Source organism: Marmota monax, unplaced genomic scaffold (assembly GCF_021218885.2).
Source record: "Marmota monax isolate L192 unplaced genomic scaffold, Marmota_monax_Labrador192_F-V1.1 WCK01_AAM20220418_F8-fsc00039, whole genome shotgun sequence".
Taxonomy (NCBI): Eukaryota; Metazoa; Chordata; class Mammalia; order Rodentia; family Sciuridae; genus Marmota; species Marmota monax.
In genome coordinates this window covers 11,430,612-11,444,946 of record NW_026693602.1, presented here as the reverse complement: position 1 = coordinate 11,444,946, position 14,335 = coordinate 11,430,612, and the positions used below count along the sequence as shown (strand labels likewise).

The 14,335-nt window shown below is 31.5% G+C and overlaps 1 long non-coding RNA gene across 1 annotated transcript; it reads left to right on the top strand.

Annotated features, from left to right (window-relative positions):
* Nucleotides 1-2,614: 2,614 nt before the first annotated feature.
* LOC131424746 (uncharacterized) lies at nucleotides 2,615-11,978 on the top strand. The gene is made up of 3 exons (XR_009228240.1): nucleotides 2,615-2,705; nucleotides 6,393-6,467; nucleotides 11,872-11,978. It is a non-coding gene; the product is annotated as an uncharacterized LOC131424746 (long non-coding RNA).
* Nucleotides 11,979-14,335: the final 2,357 nt, after the last annotated feature.

The following is a 14,335-nucleotide window of genomic DNA, read 5'->3' as shown; positions in this document are numbered from 1 at the left end:
CTCTAGCCTCAGGACCTGGAAGAGAAACAAGCATGTGACGTGTACCCGGTCAATGTGTACTCAATTAATAGTTTAATGAGTGCATATTCAGCTATAAATAAATCTCATTTGCATGTGAAATGCTAAAAACATGAAAGACTTTGAAGACCTCAAAAGTTATTCTACTGTGCCAAAACAATTTGAAATTAAGAGTGAAGCATCCACACACCTGGAATTGAATCCATGCCTGGTTCTCAGCAGGGATTTAGTGGTCACTGCAGAGTGGCCATATGTTGTAAGATAAGGATGCAAGGAATCCAAGTCCTGGCAGGTGGAGATACGCCGAACATACGCTTCACTTCACAGCTTTGCCGTGGATTTGTTGAAGAAGTTTAATACAACATGTTACCACTGCAAAAACTCTCCCAAAATCCCTACTCAGAACTTCAGCTCAGATCAAGGCCAGGATAGCTCGTGACATGAAATTGGCCTTTTATACATGATGATGGTCTTTTTAAGTCCAAGATAAGTACATTATTAAAAAGAATTTTTATCCTGTTTTATCTGTACTTTGATCAGTAAAAGGATTTTTCTACTCTGATATTACTTTATCATTCCTTTTTTAACAAATTCCTATCTATTCCTATTTTAAATAAGCATAAAGCCTACTACCATTTTAAGATAAATGCTCTTTTATCTGCTATTTCCAGGGGTTTGCTTTAGGTATCCATCTAATTATAAAAGTTTTTGAAATTTTACATATTTTATAACATTTCATTCTGTGTGAGTTTTAATTTTTACAAGAAATATCTTGAGAGACGTGATACATAACATATTATGCAAAACCTCTCAAAAAACCTTCGATGATTTTTAGCATCAAAGGTCATTTATTCTTCTGAGAGCCTTGTGACCTTTAAGTTAATTTCCTATTTTATATATTTTTATGAATTACTCAGTAGTGTGGGTTATGTGTACAGAAAGCATACCACCTTACTTTAATTTTTTTTCAAATTGTTTTTGTAAATAATCAGGCAAATCTCTACTTCAGCAATCTATTTGTAATAAATATTTGTGTAGAATAGTAGATGAATAAAGTATATATATATATATATATATATATATATATATATATATATATATATAATGTTGAATGAAACAGTACTGCCACAGTTAACCTGTAGGGCAAATAAACCTTTCAAAAATATAACAGAAGAGTTAAGCTAGAGCACAAGTGTGTGTTAAGTAAATGTTAGAAAAGATAAGCGACCACAAAATACCTGGGTTATCCACACTGAGCATTCAATATTCATGCATGAATTACAGGGGTAATCACAACTATCACAAATCCTGTTCCACCCTGTTTTGGAATTGTCATATCCACAAGGGAAAATAACTACCAAAATACATCAGTTGAGTGTCTTCTGTTTGCCGGAGCATACACTATCCATATAGGCCTACACATATAGGCTATGTAGCTTTCTTCCTTAGTTGCTCGAAAATGTGCTTTATTAGGGAAATTATTTCCAGGCTTTATGAGAAAATCATCTGTTTCTTTGCTTTCTGGAAAATTTAAGCAAAAGTTTGATTCAATGGAGAGTCATTTTACACAAACACACAGAGACATAGCTCATCACAAATATATAGATATTTTTAGAAACATCAAAATACCGTTGTTATGTAGAAAAAAAATCTAGCCAGCATTGTTTTGTGTTCTTAAAACGTTATTAGTGGCAATGGCTGCAGGATGTGGATCCTCTGTGGTTTTATTATCATCATTAGGTCCTTGCTAAAGAAACCTGCATTGTTACCTTGGACTCAGGCAAGGCCAGGCAAGTAGAAGCCTGGGAGCAGGAGGAAGCCAGGGTATGGTCCTTTTCTCCTTCATTTTTCTCTGCAAAAGAAATGGACCCTCTATTAGCAGTCATATTTCTCAGTAGATATCTCCTTGCTAGGCAGAGACTCCTGAAATCACCTCCGTTGGGCCCCTGGAACTCCATTCTCTGTCCATGATTATCCTATGTTAAGGGAGCAGTTGGATCCCTCTGGGGCTATTCTCTGGGCTTCATCTCTTCCCCTAATTTTGTTTCTCAGCTTTTTTCACTGCATGTGTAACCTAGTTTTTGTATTAGAATAATAATTTTTAATAAACAGTAGGTCCATTTCCATTTTAGTGGCTATGCCATCAACGATGAAGTGAATACTGACGTCAACAGGTGAACAGAGGGAACTGGCTTAGGAGATGAGCAGTGTGCATGACACAGATTCAATTCTCAATAAATATTTTCTCTTAGTGAAGTGTAAAAAATACAAGCACACTTCTTTCATATTGTCATTGATTTTAGAGCAAAATAATCAGTCATTAACAGACCAAGGCTGGATTTATGCAAGTTTATTCGGCAAATATTCATTAATCATTTACTCTATGCCAGAAATGGGTCTTTGTGCTGGAGTCAGTGATGAAAAGAAATTTCTAAAAAAGCTCACATTCTTTCTTCTAGGGGGAAAAATAAAAAACAGAAGTAAAGAAATAGAAAGAAATGCAGTGTGTGAGATGCTGATAAGTTCTAGAGAGAAATTTAAATCTAGGTTAAAAGTGACTGGGTAGGAGGTGGTTAAAGAGATTCTCTGTGAAAAGGAGTCCACTGAGCAGGTCCGGAGTGAAGTCAGGTCGAGGCTGCATAAGTACCAGAGCATGAGAATGTGCAGGCAGAAATGCCAATTTTAAGGTGAGTGAAGCTTGGCATTTTCAAGGAATATCAGGAATCTCTTGAGGACAGAATGAATGTAGTGAGAGCTAGGATAAGAGAAGTGATAGTCAGGGAATTAGGGGACCTGAGAAGGTTGGAGTTCACAAGTACTGGCAGGGTTTAGGCTTCTGAGAAGGGGATCAGTTAGAAAGCTGTGAGCAAGAGGATGGCATTCTTTGTTCTCTGTTTCAAGATCCTTCTGACCACTGAATGGAAACTGGACTTTAGGAAACAGGGTGACACCCAGAACAATCAGTTAAGAAACTATTCTGATTACCTAAGTGCCTTGACCTTGCCTAGATGTGGCTGCTAGTGAAAGTAACCTGGTATCTCTTAAGGGCAAGCATTCATGGATTCGACATGATGTTTGAAAGAAAGGAGTCACTACATGTAACACTCCTTGAGTCAAAATTGAGGAGTTAAATAATGAATGATAATTATATTCAGAGATGAAGGAGAAAGGGGTCGTAGCAACATTAAGTCATTAAAAATGAAGCCAAAAATGAACAAGATTAAAAAGTTATTATACAGTGAGCTGCTAAGATGGGACATTGTAATATCTATATTCACAGATTAAAAAATAATTATCCCACAAAACTCCCACCTTTCCTAGGAATTTTGTGTTCTTACCAGCTTTAATTTGGAATGCCTGGACTTCTAAATACAGAAAATTACATTTGTCAGCACTATTATTCCTACATTACTTTACTTCATGTGACGCTTATTATGCAACATTAATATGTATCATTTTTCATAAACTAGTTTATTTTTATCATCACTTATATTTTAAAACACTCAACAATTACTGATATATCTCCTGTTGTTTTCTTGGATTTAATATAGAAACAGAAAATTTTGTTGTCAACTTTGCTTTTTACTGGAATATCTATTGTTTTCCATCTTTTATTTAGAATTTTTAAAACTTTAGATTGTCTTTGTGACCCTGCTATCACTAAAACTTTTATTCAAAAGTATCAAGGTGTACAATACAACAGTTAATGAGCACATTTTAAAGTGTGATCATAAGTCTTAAGATACATTTTTGAAATTGTCACATTATCATCAATATAATATGGCAATATATCTTTAGTTATATAGACATGAATATTGATTGATATGAATGTCCCCCTGATTTTCTTACTTATGGAACCTTGATTTGATCGGGATTCTGAGTCTAGAAGCATGCTTCTTCTCATGTAGTCATGAAAATTTTTTCCTTAATCTTCCTTCTTTCATGCGTTAAGGTCTGATCACTTCTTATAATTGAATAGGTAGACATTCTGTAGAGGACAGAGGTTGATTCAGAATACGTATAAATGTTCATGACAGACTTCCTGTGTATCTATTTTGCTCTGAATGTTGTATTGAAGGTAAGAGTAAGTGGAAAACAGTGAGAATGATCAAATGAAAAGAAAAACATTTCTGAAAATAATGAATCAAGTGAAAATTATTTGTCAAAATTTGTCAAAGAGAAAAAAAGTAGATTTTAATATTAATCTGTTGTATACAAAAAATGTTACTTTCTATGAAAATAGGTTAAATCATTCAGAATATTTTCTATTCATGATAGTTATTGACTCATTATTACATTTCATGCTAAGTCAGAGATTCATGCTCCATCAAAAGAAGTAAAAGTTTCCCCTAACTTCTAGGAATATAATAAGTACAAAAAATACACAATAAAATATTTTCTGTATCTATTAAATCAGTTTAATATATATTTGGAATACTATCAATTTATATGAATCAGATTTCACAAAGGAGTTTTTGTTTGAAATGCTATCCTCTTACTGGAGATCAAATTAACCACATTAATTTAAATACCAATATTTGCCTATTTGCAGCCCTGTGCAGAGAATGGAAGTTAATGCAAATATTGTGGCATATACAGTCCAGGCTTAATTTCATTAATTCAAATACAGTTCAATGAGAAATTCAGACGGAAGCACTAGAGTCACATAACATAGTTCAGAAGAACTATATTTCTTTACCACGAATCTCTGTGTATTTCACTTTTACCATCTTGAAAAAATGAACCAGGTAAATTTTACATATACTCAACTCACATATCAGACATTCTAAGGATGATAAAAACAACTCACAACCAAAAAAGCCCAATTAGATTTTGTCATATAGGCAGATTCACGTGGCCTTTCAGAGTTTGGTAGGTAATTTTTTTTCCTAATCTCTTCTCTCAGTGGCTACACGGACGAGTTTTCTCCTCCACCTGGAGCCAGGGGAGGACGCTCAGGGCTGGAACCTGTGTATGGAAGATGCCCTCGGAGCTGGCAAAGACACTTCCCGGCTCACTAGTCAGGCTCCTGTGAACGCTCCTTTTATGAAAACCTTATTTCTGGGCCGTCTTTATAGAATTGCATGAATCTGCTCATTTTAGAGAGAATCTTCCACCTTCGAAATGTGATCACTCTGGCCTGCCTTGAGCAAGAATCCTGTTGGTAACAAGAAGCCCGCGTCCTGGATGTCTCCCCTTCACAACTTGCATCTATGGACCCTCTCACTCTGCCTGTTTATTCTTCTGCAGCAATGATTTATGTATTCAGGGTTCAGCCCAGTCTTCCTTCCCTATTATAATCACCTGGCATCTATCACAACAATCCTGAATAAATTTATCCTTAGCTTTTTAACAAGTGTCAGAATACTTTTTTCTTTAACAGAACTGAAAAAAAAAAAAAAACAACAACAACAATTCTTTAACTATTGAAGTAAAACAATTATATTTCCTGCAGATTTTTTTTTCTCAATTATAATTCATTTCAAGTTTCTAAAGTGTGTTTGCTTTGTGTACTTTTTAATTTTTTTTTGTAGAGCAACTTCCCATTTATTTGTTTGGAGATGTATTTTTAGTTGAGTAAAAAATTTTCCTTCTTAATGTGTGTAAAATTAAATAAGAATGGAATGTTGGAAATAGAACACATGAAATATAAAACTGTCAGAACTGGTTAACTTAATTTTGGCTCCAAGGACCACAATGTTAATGAGGTGACTTCTGAAACTCGACATAATGCTTTGTATTAAGAGCTAAAGTACTCATGAATTAATGCAGAGGGACAAGTGAAATATTGGCCTCATGGAGTTACGCCTATATTAACCAAATGAAATAAAATAACAAGGAAGTTTGTAAAGAACATGCTATTTATTACTTTCAAAGTTTCATTTAGAGTGTTAACACAATATCTTAGAGTGTTTATCATTCATCCATGTAGTCTGAGTAAAAAGAAACAGCTAACAATTTAATGAAATATTTTACTCCATAAAAATATTTTAAAACTCAAGTGACAAGTTTAAGTTTTTTAAATGTTTGAGTGTTTAAAATTTAAGCACATATAAAAATCTTAGAAAAGGACCATCATTACTAAAATATTCAAAATATGGTAAATTATGCATGATGATTTAATATATGCAAATTGACAAGTGAAATGAATAGTAAATTTGAATAGAGAAAATACGTACATAAATGAATGGTATTTCAGAATCTTAGCAAATTGATGACTGCATTATGTACTTGTCCCCAATGTAAATGAAATATTAATTAGAAAACATTTTTTATTAAAGGACCAGTAATAGGTATGATGGAAAATTGGTATAATTTTTAACCCTCATCTTTAAGAATTTTTCATCTTAATTTTTCATTTTACTTTTCCTCAGACTGCTATGCTTATAACTGGACTGTTCTATAAAAGGATGAATAATGGAACTTACTTAGCCATGGAGGAGTTGATGGTATGTATTCATCTACATTTAATCTTATTCACATACACTTACAAGTCATTGATGCTAATATTACTAGTGATAGTTTTTAAAGCAGAGATGTTTTCCATGTGACTTTTTGAGAAAAGAAAGTCACTTGATATATGTTAAAATAAATATATACATATGCTACATATTAAAAATAAAGATATCTATTTGCCATTTGAAAATGCTTTGTGATTTATAATACATTTGTAGTATTTGATTTGACCAATTGTAGGTGAGTCTATAATGATAGTGAACGGCAAGTTTGAGATTTTAAAATAATTTTTTAAATAAGAAAAAAATATCTAAAATACTATCCTTAAACTACAGATCAATATTATACCAGTTGAAATATTGAACTCTTTCTGATGGTGAGTGAATACTTGTTGCTTATCTAATAGCTTGTCCTTATTCCGTAGTGAAATGAGAACCATATAATTTTATTGATCACTTTGCTCTGCTCCATAGCTTTGGAAATATCATGGAGGACTTCAAACAGATTTGAGACAAAAATATTAAAATGTAGCTGAATGATTTATAGTTTCAGTTCCAGAGCTCTTCTCTGAGAGATATGGCGCCTAGGGAAATCACATTGTTTTCTGCTTCTCTCTCCTTAATACTGTTATATGGAAGTCCAGCTAAAATGTGTATAAAAACAGGTCACTCTCAGTGTGACCTAGCTGAAGCAATACATCTGCACTATGAAGAAAAATTGAACATTTCGTTGGCTTATTTACTTAACTATAAATGTCTTATTTAATTTAAAATTTATAATACATTTAACTATGGATTTTTATGTCCTCTCTTTTATTCAATACTCTGTGCTTAAACATTTTCTAGGCTACATTTATATATCACTATCAAAAGCATAATCTGCCACCTAACTGAACACAATACAAAAAAAAAAAAACTATCTTTCTTGAATGATAAACTCTGTTTGTACTCCTATCATTGAGAGTATCTAGAGTAATAAGCAGATATGAAAGGGCATTTGGTAGAGTACTTACTTTGTCTTGGGAAGATACACATATCAACCAATGTTTTTCTCTGTTGCGTACCATTCCAAATTTAAAAATCTATCCTTTGAAATTTTAATTGATTTGATGCTCATTGGTTTTACTCAGTTCCTTTAGTAATTGTAAAATCTTCCAGAGCATAATAAAGTAACAAATTAGGTTTAAATCTGTCATATTTAAGGTAATCATTATAAAGCCTAAGTCAGTTCTTGTTTTTATATAACTGTGTTCTAAATATCACATCTTTGCATGGTTTCACTGTTTTCTTATAACTTGACTTTTAAGAGATATGAAATGTTTTGGATCAGAGAAATCATATGCTTCAGATCAGTGGTAGACAGACTCCATGGCATTTACTAAGTAACAATGATGGTGGCAAAGTCTGGCAAACAGTGAGGATCATTTTCAAATATTTTAAGAATCCCACCTGAATATTTTCTTGTTATACATGGCAGCCATCAAAAAACCTAGAGTAAAGAAGATCTTAGTAAAATATGTTGAAATTATCAAATAAATTATTTGTCCATTTAAATATCATTATTTCACATAATTATTTAAAATATGTAGAACAGTCAAGTCAAGCATTGTATGTAAGGATATGAACAACCTTTTATTTTAGGCAAAAAAATTAAAATGCTAATTAACTGGTAGAGATGAACTTTTCAACCTGTGAAGCACAAACACCTGTCCTTACTGAATTTGAAAAGGTTATTCTAAGTCTGTAAAGAAGATATCTTTTACACAATAAATGGTAAAAAAAAATGTAATTTTAACCCTATCATTGCATCACAAGGTTGTAATGTTTTTGACAAGAAATAATTAAACATGCATCATATGACATTACAGAGGAGAGGATGAAGATTAAAAAATATTTTGTATCCAAAACCTTTGACATGAGGTATAATATTGAATCAATCTGAATATATACCTTATCTCTAGCTGTACCAGAATGTGTGCATGTATTTCAAGACATCATTAGATCTCTGAATCATGGAAACCAGGGAAAGCTATCCCAAGCTGCTTTATTGTCCTACAGATTAAGAATTTTAAAGTTTTCAAGATGTATTTACTATATCTCCAATAACTCCAAATCTTATAACCATATGATGATACTTGAACATTCCATGATAGGATTCACATAGAAATAAGCATTTGCTTCAGTAACATGCATATAAAAACATATTTTGAAGTTTAAATTATACATAGATTAAACAAAAATTTTTATATTCTTCACCTAACTACACATTTCTGAAGCCTGTAGAAATGTTTGAATGACTTTCTAAGAATACAAAAACCAATGCCATTTTCTTAAGATTCACAGGTGTAGAGTGCTCCCAAAGCAGAATCAATCTTATTAAACATTTTAAAGTTTGGCATAATTTTTAGAACTGGTTGTAATAAACAGAAGTATCATTAATTTAAACATAGTTGAAGAACAAGTGAAGGATATCTCAAGAGAGTAAGAATGAAAGGGAACATATTTACAGCATTGAAAAGTATATTATCACATGAATGAGATCCACAAAGCTGAATTGCTTCACACAGGATCATGTACCTGCATTATTTGGAAGGTGTTTCTACTCAGAAGCTCTTCACTTCTTGATTTTACCTGTTTGTCACGAAAATTAGCAAGACATTGTAAAATCTTATTTACTACCAATAGGCAGCACTACTTCAGAGAATCATGTAGTATTTAAAGACATAAGTCTTTCAGGTGAAGGTCTCTAAAATGTAGAACTCAATGTAAATTAATGTTTTTGAAAGCTATATCCAGATTAATCGGCAGCTATTGACAGTATTTCTCAACACTAAGGTTGAGAAGAAATTACAGAAATTGGAGAAATTGGAGCCATTGATACAAGTTTTATAGAAGCTCTGAACAAGACAAATTGAATAGTTAAGCATATTCTTAGATGATGATTAAAGCACCACCAAAAAAAGGTGGACATTTCTGCACAAACTAATTGGTATATGAATGGCATGAATCAAGAACATAACACACTAGATGCTAGAAAGAAAATTATGTAACAGTGGGAAATGGATGGAATTTTTCTTTGAATATAATGACTGATTTTAATTTAACCTCAGACACATTCACATTAACACTTTTTTAAAAAGTTGAAGGTTGAGTTGATAGAGCTCTCAAAATATCTCATGCTACCTTTCCAAGTACTGGAATCATTTCCATGTGTCATCTGACAATTATTTATATCCACTTAGTTTATCTGACATTGCAGTCCACCTTAAGAAGCCAATTTTAAGAAAATAAAGAAACACATTATTTTAAAAAATACTTTTTTTTTTTCAGTAAAAGATATGACTATGTTTGAAGTATGTTTCCATAGGGAAAGACAAACCTGCATTGAAACATAAGAGAACATTCAGCTCAGACATAGAGACTGAGGAGAGCAAAATAGATCAATTCTAAAGGAGAGTGTTTTCAGAGGAAGAAACAGAATGTGAGGGAAACAGAGAATGATATCAAGGGTAGGGTAAAAAGGCCGGAACGTCAGAGGAAAAGTGGGAAGCTTGCTAGAGAAAATTGGGAATTAAAGTGAACACAGAACTATTTGGAAAGGCATAGAGAAAACATGAAGGTGTAAACAGAAGCAGAGAGGAAGGAATTATGGAAATGATAATGGGAAATTCTATGGAAAACAATTATGCTACCAACTTGGCCTTCCATATTCTCTGGCATTCAATAGAGAATAGGAAACATGCATTCTCTAAGACACTTGAAAATTAGAGGAGAAGATACTCTTTTGTTCCATAGATGCAAAAACATTTTTTTTCCTGAATGCTAGTACAGCTGTTATCCAGCTGTAAAGACAAGAGAACCTCTCTCTCTTTCTTTTTCAAAATTTTTGAAAGAGTGTGCTATACTTTCATCATTTGTCTAATCAACTCATTTACTGTTAATTGTTTTCTGTTTATATTTTTCTCCAAAAGTGGCAGATGTTCATAACACAAAAATTTTCCAGATTAATTATTCTAGTTGTGATGTTAAATTTATGCGGAGATATAGAAAGTACTCCTGGGGCACACCTGGAGACGGAGGCCTGATGGGGGTCGGGTGCACTACATGACACTGTGGATCTGCAAATCCGGAGACTATATGGGAAACACATATTTGGAGAAATAGGTTAAGATTTTAAATTCTATGAGGGAAACAATGAACATCAAGTAAGGAAGAGAAAAGGATGTAGAAATGCTTCCTTCCCACAGTAGGTGAAGGGCGTTGTGGTTGTGAGGACCATACACTTTCATTCTCACCTGATTCCTGCAGTTGAGTAGAATAACAGGTAGGAGCTTTGCTGGTGTGCATTTCTCCTTCTGGGTCTGAGTTTTCATTTCAGCACACACCCATCATTTCATTTGCCATTCAGAGAAATGGATGATACGGGCTATTTTCTGCAGTTCTCTTTTGTTTTTTAGCATCATTCCAATTGTGTATCTAATTTTGATCTCTGCTTCCATGACTCTTTGCTTGATGTTGAGCTCTTAAATGTTTCTCAGTCATTCTTAAAATTTTAGCATCATGTTCTAAAAGAGACCTAAAGGAATATTCTACTATGTTGAGGGGCCAACATAAACAACTTCCTTGATTGTTAATCCATTTAGAAATGAAACAGCATTCTTCATTGTTAATAGCATCATATGATTATATCCTGATTTGTATAACTGAAAAATTCCAGAAAAATAACGGTAATATTTTTCTGAGAAAGATTATTTTTACAACCTCCCAAGAACCCATTAAACAATAGAAAGGAACTATCCCCAGTTTCTATTAGTGTTTTTAATATTAGATTTATTAAATATACCATACAACCTTATAACACTTAAGAGGAATAAATAAGTAAATATTTCAGCAATGTCTTTAAATATATTTCTATTTAACAATTTGAAACAACCAGGACCATGTTTAAACTACTGAACCAAAGGAAAAAATTTATTTTTAATAAAATATTAATTTGAATAATATTAATAAAATAGTATTTGGTTACCACAATTGTATAATATTTTAATGATGACTTTCAAAATGGCTTCACTTACTTATATTATAAATAACATATAAAGTTACTGCAAAACCACACCATTTTGTTTATTTTAACAATAAACTTGTTTTATATAATCTTATTCCATTATTATTTTAATAAGTATCCTTTCTATAATTTATTCATTACTATTTATGTTCTAATATAAATTTTATTTGCCTGTCTTAAATAAAAATCATGAATTGTAAAATAAAACTTAATATGTTTATAATTTAATAACATGGGGTAAAATTTTCTCATTTAAAAGCACATAACTTGAAACTTTCTTGATGTTGAACTACTGTGGATATATTTCGTCAGTTATTAAAATTTCCCTTTCAGGTTAATATCAAGTCAACAAAAATTTGAAGTACTCTTGACCCTTTTTCCAATGTGTAAATTAGTAATATAATGGCAATATTCAGACAAGCAAATGTAGACTAAATTCCTTTGATGAAAACGACATGAGGTAAGGCTTCCCTACTGAGAATCATCTTAGTTTGTGAAATAGTAATTTGGAAAGAATATATCTGCAAAGTATATGGGCAGAACGGAAATGTGGAAAGCATAATCTGCAACACCCTTATGCATCTTTAGTCATTTTATGTCTTTATTATTATAAAATTTGAAATACACATCTAACAGGTAAATGCCTTCAACAAATTTAAAAAAAAACTAATCATTTTATAGGTAGTATTCTGACTTTGAATTTGAGTTTGTGAAATTTAATTAGGGAAAAAGAGATAGCATCTATATAAACATAATACGATTTCAAATATAATGTTTTTCTTTGGAAATTTAAATGTTTTAAGAGAATGTATAGTAAAGACATAAATATTCATAAGCATTACATATCTATTCAACATGTTCAGGAATCATTTTCTGTAATTATCTGACTCTTTCCTGCCCTGTCATTTTCTTCACCTTTTTTCCTCTTTAGCATAAATTGAGCTGCTTTTAAAACATCAATGAATAATAAACATAGCATTTTCCAACAATGTCAAATGTGCTTTATTCCAAATATCGATTTCCAAGGAAGTCAATGCTTTCTGTATGCTGGAGATATTGGAACCAATAGAAAAAAAATTACAGAAAGTTATAATATTTTAAAAAATAATTATATTGTAAATTTAAGAAATTATTTGTTATATGATTGGTGTAAGTTCAAAGGTGTACTAAGAAAATATTTTTAATGAAATAAAATTTACCTATTAAATTTTCTTAAAAGCTGAGAGTTACAATTAAAATAAAGTTCCATCAACATATAAAAAAATTTAAAATATAGAGAATCATTTACAGAAAACAAAGATGATGTCAAAGGATTAGCTGATAGATTGCCAACAAAAGACTTATAAATTTAAAAAAAAAACCTGAATAATATTAGAGAATTCAGAAATGATGAAGATTTAACCATGAATCAAAAATGCAATTCATTCAGCAATCTGGAGGATATTATAATAATTAGATCATCTATATCTATAATTTATACATAAGGATATTTTGTTTAAATATTTTCTTTATTTTCATATTATACATCAATCATTTTACATATTTAGTTAGAAATTAACTTATAAATGGGTTAATTTAACAAAGCTAAAATGGTTTTAAACTTTGAGTTCCAAAAGACAAGCAACTTTGTTTTAAAATAATAAATGAATTTTTTATGTTTTAAAATTTTGAGCATAATTCAGATGAAAACTAGTTATAAAATTCGCAGGAGTAAATTGGGCATTTTTTCATATCTTGTTTCCTTTGCCCCACTAAAATAAGTTTCACTATCTTATAAACCAAATGAAAAAACATGTTATTTCAGGAAGTTATATTTTTATATTATGCATTTATTATGTCATTAGGATTCAAACATTAGTCTAAATTTGAATACTTCTTGAAATTCATTATATACAACTATATAAAATTGATTTATGTTGAATTACTAAGATGTATAAAAAATTTTGTTTTGTTTTTTACTCCTAAATGCTTATAATTCAAGTGGAAATATTTTTAATGTTTATGTTTACTTGCAACTTGAAGTAGACAAAAGTTAGAGAAATTTTCAGAGAAACTTCAAAAAAGTGAGTAATAGTGGATAATTGGTTTTCATTATTTGTAAATTTACCTACTTCCTAAAATTTATTTATAGCCCCCAAATCAAGTTGGCAGCACCTTTGGGCTCATTCACTGACATGGTCAGAGAAGTTACAAAGTGAATGTGCCTCATGCATATTCCCAGCTGAGATTGAACACAGCAATGTTCTGTCTTTTTTCAGTTTTCCTAATGTAAGAAAAAGCTCTTACCATATTCAGTGTGGTGCCATATTTTTTTTTATATTTTTGCTATATTTGTGACTGTGCCTTGAAAATGACCTCAAAGATAGGGTTGCAATGCTACTGTTCCTCAGTACAAAAAAAAAAAATGTGTGTGTGAGATGAACATGAATCATTAATTTTTAATGCCTCATGATTTCGATATTAATAGGTATGATTTCAGTGTTGATGTAACACTGGATTACAGACCAAAAAAAGGAATTTCACTCTTTTGTCTATAAGGTTGATTTGGACAGTGTTGAAGTAAAATCTACAGTGCAGGATGAAGTGATGGGAAAAATGGAAATGTGGCTAAATTTACAGACTACTGAGTTGTTGGCTGATTTAAAAAAAAAAAAAAAAAAAAAAAAAAACAAGTGCAGTGGATGGCATTGTTGTGAGGGTGAAAGCCACCGAGATTTATAATCCTGTTACTCAGGAAACATAAAACCCCTTTTTGACTAAGCTGGCAGGGTGACATGTTTAAAATGGCAAATCAGCA